The sequence below is a fragment of the Protopterus annectens genome, chromosome 11.part0 (genome assembly GCF_019279795.1).
Source record: "Protopterus annectens isolate FY-2018-M chromosome 11.part0, PAN1.0, whole genome shotgun sequence".
NCBI lineage: Eukaryota > Metazoa > Chordata > Ceratodontiformes > Protopteridae > Protopterus > Protopterus annectens.
The window spans coordinates 122,901,405-122,913,728 of record NC_056745.1 but is presented as its reverse complement, the minus strand read 5'-3'; the positions used below and the strand labels follow the sequence as shown (position 1 = coordinate 122,913,728).

The following is a 12,324-nucleotide window of genomic DNA, read 5'->3' as shown; positions in this document are numbered from 1 at the left end:
GGCATGGCATGCTTCAGAAGTTCATCAATGACAGCTTTGAAAATATTTTCTCTAATAACATCCAGCATGCACACAAGTCAGCAACAGTGGCAGTTACTAGCAGATTTACATTTTTAATTTGTAAAATAGCTCCCATGTCAGATAGTTATGGTTATTTTCTACTCTACAGTGACAATCATGCATAATGGAACTTAATTGACATAACCGTCTTTCATTCTATTGGAAAATACATGTAATGAACTGTAACTCAAAAATTAAAATTAATCTGTTTCAGCATGTACTGTCCATCACAAAACAAAACAAAAAAAGTCATGTACCTATTGTAGCAACAGAACTGGGTTAGCAGCCCTATCATGATGACCTTCAGTCCCAGTGGGACTTAGCTTGGCATCTAAAGTTACCCAGGCTACCTGGACCCTCTTTCTTTACCCATAACACCATGCAACTAAGGACATTTAGTCTTGGACACTTCTCCAGCTCTCTGTAAACCTGCACTAAGGCACATCAAAAAAATAAACATATAAACAGAAGGATACAACACAACTCAAGCCTAACTGCACAGAATGCAGTGGTCACAAAAGGACAATGCAATGAAACAGGGGATGCGCACAGTGATGAAGATGTAACTGCCAATCCAGACCTATCTTTATGGTAAGAACATATTTTATCTGCAGTTGGGAGTTCCATCTTCATCGTCTTCAGGAGAGAACTAGAAGCATAGACTGTAATGGTGGCTTCTGTAAGAATCGCATCTAAATCAACTACAGATCAGCAAGAGATTCTTGGTCAAAGATCAGATCCAAATTTTAACAGGCTACAGGAGCATGAAACACTGTTACTAACAGAAAGTAAAACAGTATCCCAGAATACATTGCTAAGAAATAAAAGTTGCATACTCACTGTAAGTATGTATCTGTGTTGTCTGCTTCCGTCCTTCATAACCGATGGGTCTCGGATCCAACTTATGCCACCACTTAAGACTTGGACCCATATCTCAAGTTCCTCCCCTTAGCTATAATCCTCCTCACTGACAGAATAACTTCAGATAGATTTTGCCCTCTCTTTAATGTGTGTGTACAAATGGTTATCATATGAAAGCAATATAAAAAGATAAAAACATCCTAGGGGTAACTATATAAGTAGGAGAAAAAAAAAGAAGAGAGTTGGAGCTCATCAATCAGTCAAGCAAAGCATTATTCCTCATGTCGAACTAGGAGTCTTGGGAATTGGAAAGAAAACCTGTGCAATAGAAGGGGGATGGAGAGTGGGAGGATGAGAAGGACAAAGGCAGACAACACAGATGCAGAGTTATGGTGAGTACTTAACTTTTATATCTGATGCTCTTCTTCATCCATTTCTAAACCGATTGGACAGAGTCCACAGCTACAGAAACAGTGTGCTTCTCAAGGAAGGATATTCTGGAGCACAGTGGAGCTGAGCACTGCTCTATTCCTAGACAAGATATCAGATTTGTGGTGAGTAATAAATGTATGCAAGTTTGACCAAGTCACTGCTCAACAAATAACATCTATAGAAACTTTAGACCAGAAAGTAGAGGAGGTGGCCACCAATCTGGTGGAATAGGCCTTAGGAGGTCTAGGAAGTGTCAATCCATTTTCATTGTAAACAAAGGAAATGCAGTCAGTGAGCCACTTGGCTAGTCACCTTTGACATAGATTTTCCCAGTTTGGCTTTTGGAAAGGAAATAAACAGCTGGTCTGAATTTATATAATCTTTCATTCTGTGGATACAGAAAGAACTGAAGGTACCGATGCACATCTAAAAGGTACAGCATGTACTCTTCCTTTATTAGAAAATTTTGGAAAGAAAACAGGATGACCAACTGATTCATAGCTATTTCTGAAGCCATCATAGGTACAAAGAAGGATTCATACAAAGATAAACCTTGTTCTTATGAAAAATTATATATGGTGTCCTGGATGAGATGGCCTGGAGTTTTGATACTCATCTGGCTGATGTGACTGGGACCAGCTAAGTAGTTGTCCAACGCAAAGATTTCAAATCTGTCTTGGCAGCTGGTTCGAATGTGGGTTGAATCAAGGCTTGCAGGGGAATTCTTAGATCCCATGAAGGAGAAGAGTCTTTGATAGGTGGTCGGAGTAAGAAACAACCTTTAAGAAAGGCTTTACACAATCTAGATGAGGCCAAAGAAGATTTATGTCCTACAAAAAAATTGGAGATAGCTGCAAGCTGAACCTTTGCAGTTGAATAAATATCACCACTGTTAAATATGGAAGCAAGAAGTGTAGAATAACTGAAACAGATGCTGAAAATGGATCTAGTTGTCTTTGGGCACCCCAGTGGTAGAATCTTTTCCATTTACTCTCATACACCTTTCTCAGAGAATCCTTCAAAGATATAAAGATGTATCTGACTGGCGATGAAAACCTGGAATGTCTTTGCATTACTGGAACTGGAGAAACCATGCAGTCAGTTTGTGGGTCTGAACGTCTGGATGGGTTATTCCTGATGGGTGTGAGACAAGATCTTGGGTAGGATTGAATAACCAAGGGGGGGTGCACAAGATGAGGCCAAAGAAATTGCAATGTGTGACAAAAAATCTAATTCATCTGGCTAAATGTGAAGCATGGGAGACATATTAGACAGGAAAAACTAATGATAAGTTGAAAGAATGAATATGAGATAATTTACCTGAAATGAATAGGAAAGTTCAAACTTACACATTTTATAACCATACAAGTGAGACAAACACAGCACATTAGTTTAAATTTATGATTTTGCAAGTTATTTATGAGCAAATCAGAGGAGAAGATTTAATTAATATGACTGAGGAGGAGGAAACTAAGTGGATTATTAGATTTAGAGCGCATGCAGTTACTGGTTTAAATGGTACAGTTAGTATTAAACCTATTTTAAAAGAATTGCAGAACAAGGGGAATTAGTCTGTCACTTTAAATTTTTAATGCTGTGAAAAGGTCATGTGATTTTATTCTTGTATATAAATGATGAATGTTTTTAACTTATATTATGCCTGAAGAAGCTATTAGCTTAAGTGTTGTACTAGCATGATAAGTATTTTTAACTTTGACCATCCTGGTTTCAGGAGAATTTTTATCTTATTTTACTTGATATTAGTCATGGGATTCTGTCCGGATTTATCACCTAATTGTATTCTGATTGCTTGTTTGACTTTTGGACTTGTACAAACTGAAGGACATGAATGGTCCAAGTGTTATTCCCTTGTTACATTCATGACCATTGATCCTTATTTGACATTTGGCGGAGGTGTCGCAAAATCCACTATTACAAGGATTAGATAACATTTGTTATCAGGGGACAGAAATATGGTACATAATTAGGATTTCTTGTTGCAGTATAAAAATAAGCTAGAGATGTTTGAGCACAAGATGCAATTATTTAAATGTTTACAATGGCAATGTCTTAGTTTTAATGCAGATCTACAGAACAAGAGTGTACCGAGAGGGCTGCAGAAACTTAACATGCCAGCATATCGTAATAAGTATCCAGAGTTATTGAAACATTGGCAAAACTATTTGTTACAATACTTGCAGACCATGAATACATTTTTTGAACCAGTTGAACAGTAGCTGAAACTAGAAATTGAAGAACTTTAAGCAGACCTAAATTACTAATACAGAATTGAATGCCCACTGGAATCTACTATACAAGACTCTGGAACAAACAGTTGCTTTTGAGAGTAGACTGACAGAAACTAAGAAGTGTAACATAAAAAGAGATCTTAATGATTTTAAATTTGGTATGTTTTTTGCGTGGACCATGCGAAGTGAGCAACAATAGGTGTGCAGTCACATCTACAAAAATGACCACGTGAGCCAGAGATGATGCAAGAGGTGGAACAACTGTACCTACAGCAGCAAAAGACAATGACAGATTCTAATATTTTTTCAGCTTTGGATCCTGTGGATTTTCCACATCTACAACAGGAGCCACTTCCACTTCCTCAGCAAAAACAAAGGACAAAGAGTTATCTCAGCAATACCCAGGGGAAGAAAGTGAACTGACACCTAGTAAAGAGGAGACAAACCAGGAATTAAATGGATCTCACAACCTGGTATTTGTCATTTTATGTCTTAAAAGAAACTGAATTAAACATTTTAAACAAGGGGCTAATATTTATACTGGCTAGAAATGTTGATATTGTAAAGATAATATTGGAATTTAAATTCTTTGTAAGATCTTTAAACTTAAGAATACTTTTTGATGAACAAAATAAAGTTAGCTTTCACCAAAATAAGCGAAAAAGTAGTTTTATACCAGTAAGCAACCTGATGGTTTTAGCTTTTGAAAAGGCGGTAGAACATAATATATATGAAATGTATATGAAAAATATAAAAAGACCTTTTATAATCTCACATATGAACAAACAAAAGCTGTAAAACATTAACAACCCGCACATAGCAATCAAATGTGCAGATAAATGAGGTGGTATAGTAGTTTTAGACATTGATTATTATATCAAACAAATTTAGCTATGCTGAATACAAGTGATTATAATAAGATCATGAAAAAGGAAAGTATGGAAATAAAGTCAATAATGTATTATATGATCTGCATTTGGATGGACAAATACATTTAGAACTGATACAATACTTACGAACAATTTCACCTAGGATTACTGTAATATATGGAGTCTCAAAGATACACAAGTCAACACATCATCCACCCATGAAACACATTGTTTTGGCACAGGGATGGATAAATGAACCTATCTCCAGCTATTTAGATTCACAGCTGAAAATGGGCTTGTATGATTTAGAAACTATTGTAAGACATGCTTCTGATTTTTACATCAATTATTTGAATGGTCCGAAAACAAATATTCAACAGAATGTTATTTAGCAATGTTAGAAATACAAAAGGCGGGGGCATATCCATATTCATCAAGCATACCCACACCTCCAGGTTAGTGGCACAGCACGATGCTTCAGAGATCATCCACGTGCAGCAACGGGCAAAAGTGCAATCCAAATTGTAGCTTGCTACAAATCACCCACCATGTCCCAGGACCCCCATTCCGTGTTTCTGGAAACATTGGGAAACATAAAGGTCTTACCAAACACCCTAATAGTGAGTGATTTCAATTACCCGAACATTAACTGGGAGAACTACTCAAGTACTAACTCCCTTGCCCAACATTTCCTAGAATTTATAAACTCAATGCCCTGGATCAACTGGTCAACACTACCACCAGAGATGACAACATATTGGACATGGTCATCACCAACATGGGCGACCGGTGTTCCACACCGGAGGTCAACCCCTCGCTGGTTAGATCTGACCATAAACAAATCACTCTGGATATCCACATTCTGCCCCCACCCTCGGTCAAGGAAACCACAGTGAAAAACTTTTCAAAAGCAAACTTCACGTTACTTAAGACCGAGGTGGAAAGTTTCAAAACCCCCATGCTAAAGGATATTGCTGTCCAAGCTGCAAAATCCTTTACTAATGCATTCTACGGGCACCTACAAGAATGCATGGATCGTGCTATCCCAAGCAAAACCAAGACTCACTCCTCCAAGAAAAGGAAACCAGTTTGGTGGACCCCTGCCATAAACAAGCTATACAACAGGAGGAAACTAGTACAGAAAAGAGTAAAATCCCAAGAAGGGAAGACATCCCTGATCAGTATTAGCAAGAAACTACGATCCCTCATAAAATCATCCAAGGCTAGCTTCGAAAGAAAAATTGCCAAGGACTCCAAAGATAACCACAAGGCATTTTTTAGCTATGTCAAGAAGCTAAGTGGCAATGCTCGGAGTTAGTGCAGAATGGCACAAAATACACTGAACCGACCGATATCGCCAACATCCTGGCAGACAGGTTCAGTGCAAACTTCACCCCCCCTCTCAACCCCAAAAGGGCCCATAACCATACCAGAAGAATGTAGAGCCCCTGAAATCACAGACAGGTTAAAACAGCCCTCTCCAAAGCCAAAAACACAGTATCAATAGAACCGGACGGTGTCCCAGGCTGCGTTCTACATGAGCTTAAAGACAATCTAACCCCTCAACTAAACACACTGTTCAAACTCAGACTCTCCACAGGATACATAAGAGTGGCGCACAGCAATGGTTATTCCGCTCCACAAAAGTGAAACCACAACAGACCCCAGGAACTATCGCCCTATAAGCCTGACTAAGCTTGGTCTGCAAGGCTATGGAGCGCATCATCATGGAACTCATTAACAGAGACATTAGGAACCTCCAAACACTGGACCCTACCCAGTTCGGCTTTGTTAAGGGCAGATCATGCCTCCTAAGCCTGGTGGACTTCTTTATGACAGTTACCAAGGCTATAGACGAGGGAAAGGTGGTACACACAGCATACCTAGACCTCGCAAAGGCCTTTGACACCATTCCCCATTCTGGTATTCTAGACAAGCTCACCAACCTGAACATAAACCCCCTATGTCACAAGCCAACTGGCTCATGGACAGAACCCACATGGTGAGAGTTGCAGGAGCTAGGTCCGACTCGGTTACAAGTGGCATTCCCCAGGGCTTAGTCCTAGGACCCCTCCTGTTTGGCATATACTTCTCAGAGGTACAGGCAAGCACAGGAAGACTATGGCTGACCAAGTTCGCAGACTGCAAACTAGGGGCTATAATTGACTCTCCGGCTTACAGAGACATCCTCCAAAAGGGTCTCACTGAGACGGATACCTGGTGTCAAAATCATGGCCTCAAGCTAAATGCCAAAAAGTGCATAGTCATCCCCTTTGGAAAAAACAAAGTAGCCACAAACTACCACATAGGTGGTAGTCCCCTAAACATGGAAGATGTAATAAGGGATCTGGGGACCCAAGTGGATAGTAATTTCTCCTTTGATAATCACATTGCCAAAGTGGTTAGAAAATCCTATGTGGCCCACCTAATCACAAAAGGGTTCGCATCCAGATCAAAAGAGGTCTACTAATCACTCATCAGACCCATCGTAGAGTACAACGTCCCATTTGGGATGTACCTTACAAGACACCTGCAACAGCTGGAAAGACCACAGAAGTAACTCACCAAGAGGATCATTGGCCTCAAACAAATGTCCTATGCAGCTTGACTGAAGAAACTCCAGGTGTACTCGGTTGCATACCACCTACTCAGAGGTGATCTCTGCCTGACATACAAGGCCATGTCCAACCCAAAATTGATGGACATGCTCCATCTAAAGAAAACCAAATCCCCTCGAGTCACACGCTCTAGGGATCTAAATCTCACCACAACAATAAATAGGATGTGCTGGAGGGATAGATTCCTGTCCCAGAGACTTCCCATGCTTTGGAACAAGATTCCAATCTACGTTAGGCAGAGCTCCTCACTAGCACTCTTCAAGAAAAACCTTGACGAGTGGATGGGAAACAAAATTTACCCTGGGGATCACTTCAGTGGATCTGCTGGACAGAGGCACAGGGAACTAATCTAAGGGGGCGGCGAAAGCCAACACATTCTGGCTAGGCTTATAAATGCCTTCGGGCAGATAGCCTAGTACCTACCTATGATGTAGACACATTGTTTACGTCAATACCTATAAAGGAAGGAACTGAATATATAAGGATGCACTTATCGTCCTTAACTTATTATAGTAATGCACATATTAGTATAATACGTGAACTGTTAAGTGTAATTTGGACTAAAGATTTTCATGTTTTAGAAACGATATTTTAAGCAGAATAAGGGGATGGCAATGGGTATCCCAGTAGCCAACACACATGCAAATATTGCTATGTATGTTTGGGAAAATGGTTCTTTCTGAAAATATGAATCCATATTATGCAAATTTTTTTTTTTTGATATGGGGGGACTTTAGCAGTACTGGATGAGTTTAATTATTACATAAACAATACAATGGACTTTCTAACATTTAAGAAAACAGTACAACGTACTCAGATAATTTTTTTGGATAGAACATTAAGAATAAATATGGAAAACTAGAGACCACCTTGTATAGAAAGTAGGTAACATTAAATACTTAAATAGGACCAGTATGCACCCCACTTTCATTTTTAATAATGTCAAAAATCAGATGTTACACATAGCAAAGCTGAATACAATAGATGTCAATATGAATTATCAGATGGAAAAGACAATTAAGAGGTTATAACAGAACATATTAATATGATAGGACAAGAAATTAAGGAAAGAAGAAATGCAGAATTTAGACCTATTTTTTTCAGAATCAAACAATATAATTAATAAAGCGCCAACATACAACATTAGATGTAGACGTATACTACTTATAATAAGAATACCAAGGGTGTTAAGAATATAATTAAGAAGCACTGGTCCTTAATATATCATATCACTGTATTAAAGAATGCATTAGAGAAAGAACCAAGTTCTGGATCTAAAAGAGGTTTTAATATGAAAGACAAATTTTGTTATAAAGAACAGTTAAGAGCTAATAATGTATTAAGGAATAACAAAAAAAAACTTTTAAATGCAATAAATGTGTCCACCGTATTCATATATATAGTGAAAAATATATAACACTACCAGTATATAGCAATACATTTACATTACATGCTTATGGAACATGTGACAAAAATCTAATTTATATGGCCAAATGTGAAGCATGTGAGGCATATTATACAGGAAAAACTAATAGTAATATGAAAGAATGAATAGGAAATAATTTATATGAAATTAATAGGAAAGTACAAACCAACGCATTATATAAACATATAAGTGAGACAAACACAGCACATCAGTTTAAATTTATGATTTTGCAAGTTACTTATGAGCAAATCAGAGGATGAGATTTAATTAATATGACTGAGAAGGAAACAAAGTGGATTACTAGATTTACAGCTCATGCAGTTCCTTGGTTGAAATGGAACAGTTAGTACTGGATCTATTTTAAAAGAACTGCAGAACAAGGTGAATTAGAGTTTGTCACTTTAAATTTTTAAGGCTGTAAAAAGGTCATGTGATTTTATTCTTGTATATAAAGAATGTATGCTTTAACTTTACTATGTCTGAAAAAGCTGTTAGCAAAAGTGTTGTACTGGCGTAATGAAGATGTTTAACTTTGACCGTCCTGTTTCTGGGAGAATTCTCATCTTATTTTACTTTGCATTACTCTTGCGATTCTGTCTAGATTTAATCACCCAATTGTGTTTTGATAGCTTGGTAGAAATTGGAACCATACTTGTTGAAGCCAGGAAGCAGCAATAAGGATTACTTTGCACTTCTGGTACAATGTTTTCTGTAGGAATTTTGGGATCAGTGGAACACGAGGAAAAGTGTATAAGAGTCCAGAGGACCAATCATAGACTAGGTCTCCCCTTCTGAAGGGATCATGGCAAAGTACTTGCTGCACTTTGAGTTGAGAGGGGAAGTCAAAAGGTCACAGCATGGTTGGCCAAAATGACAAAAGATTGATTCCTCCTAGGGGGTAAGTGAAGGTGGGCAGAGGGAGGGGGTGGGGGAGGTGAGTCATTGTGAGTTCTTACCATAAGGGGGTGGCTTAGAACTCCCTGGTTTTGAAGTGGAGGTAGTCCACTGCTTAGATCTCTGCATTCCCTGTGGCTGCTGTCTGGGGGGTCTGGTTCCCTGGGGTCTGGGCTGGATTGGCTTACTGGGAAAAGTAAAGGACCAGTGCTTGGTGGGACAATGCCTGCTGGACCTGTAAGAAATCCTTAACTGTCTGCAAATATTTTGCTTTTTATTCCATCTTTTTTAAGACCTCTTCTGCCTTAGTGCCAAATAAGTTGTCTTTGTGCAAGGGGGCATCCAACAATTTAGATTTGATATGGTCTGGCTGGGGCTATTACTTAAGCCATGCATGACTTCTAATGACAGATCCAGTGACTGTTGCCATGCATGACGTCTAATGACAGATCCAGTGACTGTTGCCCTGCAAGAAGCTTCTAAAGCATCAAAACCACAGTGCCACGTGTGTTTAGTTACTTGTCTTGCAGAATGCATTAACTCTTGTAACTCTTTATATTCAGCATAAGCAGGAAAGGAAGACATTTCTTCTTTGTGGAGTTCCAGGGTATGCTGCTGAAATTTTAGCATATGGAACTGACAATTTAGTGCCCTGACAGCAAGAGTAGCGGAGGTGTATACCTTTTTACCCCATCTGTCTAGTGTTCGGGAATCCCTATCTGAAGGGTGGGATTCTTAGCAGCAGTTGCTTTAATCCCTTTAGGCCTCTGAGAAATTACCTCAGGGTAAGCAGTAGGATTTTTGAAAAGAAATTTGAGAGAGTCAGGGACTCTATAGTACCTATCTGGCTTTCTGGGTGCAGGAGGGAGGGTGTCAGGAGTCAAGTTGGATTCCAGGAAAACATCCTCCACAACATCCAGGACTGGGGAGATGGGCCAAGGGTCTGTGTTGTGGAAGATCTAAGAATTCCCTGAGTCTCTTTTTAGACTGAGGGTAGTCTTGACTCTCCCACTGGAAATGGTCCCTTAAGGTATGAAGGGTTTCCCCAAAGGAAAAGTCCTCTGGGGGAGAAGCTGAAGGGATGGAATCTTCTGCATCAGAATCCTCATAAGTAGAGAGGGGCTCCATGTCTTCATATTCAGATGCATCAGAGTCATCTGACCCTTGTTCAGACAAAACTACAGGGGACAGATCTCTCTTCCATTTAGAGGGAGTAGCTTGGCTTCCCCTGATCAGCATGATAAGGTCTTCTGCCATTTTAAGCATTTGAGACTGAGGCAAGGAAGCAGGTGCCTGAGATTGGGTCATCGGTTTCTTGGGTGTGGTTTGTACCCTAGGCCTAAGAAACTTGGTCATATTCAAAAGAATGGTAGTTGCGAAAGAAGACGTCAGTTTGTGTCGAGAATTGGTAGTGCGAAGGACTTCCTCAGAAGCCGGTGCCTGCTCAGCAGCTCCGAACCAGTCCAAGGTAGAGATGACCACATGATCCTTAGGTCGAAGAAGAGTTTTGCAGCATACCAGACTCCGAAATGGTCTAGGTAGTGGCCTGCAAATCCACAGAAGTGGGCATCATGGGCTGCAGAAGCGCCTCACTGAGGACTAGAGAAATGACTACTAGCTTAACAGAAGTGTCATCAGTAGGTTTGAACCTGTGTGGTCTGTCTCTGTCTTTACCTTAAATTTTTTTTCAGAAGATCTGCTGTTGGATGGCTTACCGAAGCCATATCGGAATTTGAGGAATGTAAACGAAAATATCTAGCTACAATAAGGGCCCAACGACGGATAGTTCTGGCATTGAACAAAGCACAGAAACTACAATGGGGGGTGTCGTGGTCTGGGCCTAAACAAGTGACGAAGTAAGAATGAAAGTCTCGGTGTGGTATTTGCTTTCCGCAGGCAAGACCATTACTAACTTTTTCCAACATCAGTTAGTTCAAGAAAAAAGGATCCCCAATGGCGTACTTAGCTTTAGAAGACTTCAATTCTGTAGATGAAACTCGGGTAGTGGCCGACCGGCACTCATGCGAACTGCTTCTGCTTCAGGGTCCATAGCAAGATACACACACCATGCTCATCACACAGTCCCACTAAACCTACACCACCAAAATGCACACATTGAAACACTTACATTCATGGAGGATCTCCATAATAATCTGCTCAAGCAACAGAGACCTCCAAAGCAGAAACGCAAGCAACCTCCATCCCCTAACAACACAAATGACACATAGCCCACAGATTCAGTGTGCCACTCAACCACAGCCCATAAGGCAAAACAACGTACCCAACACACTAGTTATAGGTAACTCTCTAGTCAGGCACAATGATGTCCCACTCACCAGGCTAAACAAGGAGAAGGCTACTGTCAGCTGCCTGTCGGATGCCAGGAACTGCCACATAACTAACGCACTCAGGTCACTCCACAACAAGTACAAATATGACTGTCATTGTCCATGTTGGTGTGAATGACCTGAGACGCACCTCCCTGGACTACATGAAAAGAGACATGGAAGAGCTCTCCAATCTTGTAGCCCAGGCAGGTATGACTCTAGCCCTAATTAGCATCCTGCCATCGCCCAGAATGATACCGCAGTACAAGGACAAAATGATTGACTTCAACAATTGGCTAAGCTTCTGGTGTCATTCTAAAGGGATCCAGTATCTGTCTGCCTGGGATGACATGGTCGACAGACCACGATGCTTTGCCACAGATGGCCTGCACCTTTCACCCTGGGATTCCGGATACTGGATAAGGCTCTTGCCGCCCCTATAGTGCCTTTTTTAGGCAAGGTTCAAATGACAAATTCACACCGTAACAGGAACAGGCGAGCAAAAACTGAGGGTAATGCTACTCAATGCTAGAAGTCTAAATCTCAAAATGCACTCCCTCAAGGCACTCCTTAAAATGGAGAACATGG

General features: G+C 40.2%; 1 protein-coding gene across 1 annotated transcript in view; it reads right to left on the bottom strand.

Moving 5' to 3' along the window:
* Positions 1-12,324, bottom strand: part of ERC1 (ELKS/RAB6-interacting/CAST family member 1) — a 3,640,161-nt gene that overhangs the window by 3,024,223 nt on the left and 603,614 nt on the right. The gene's annotated exons all lie outside the window — the stretch shown is intronic.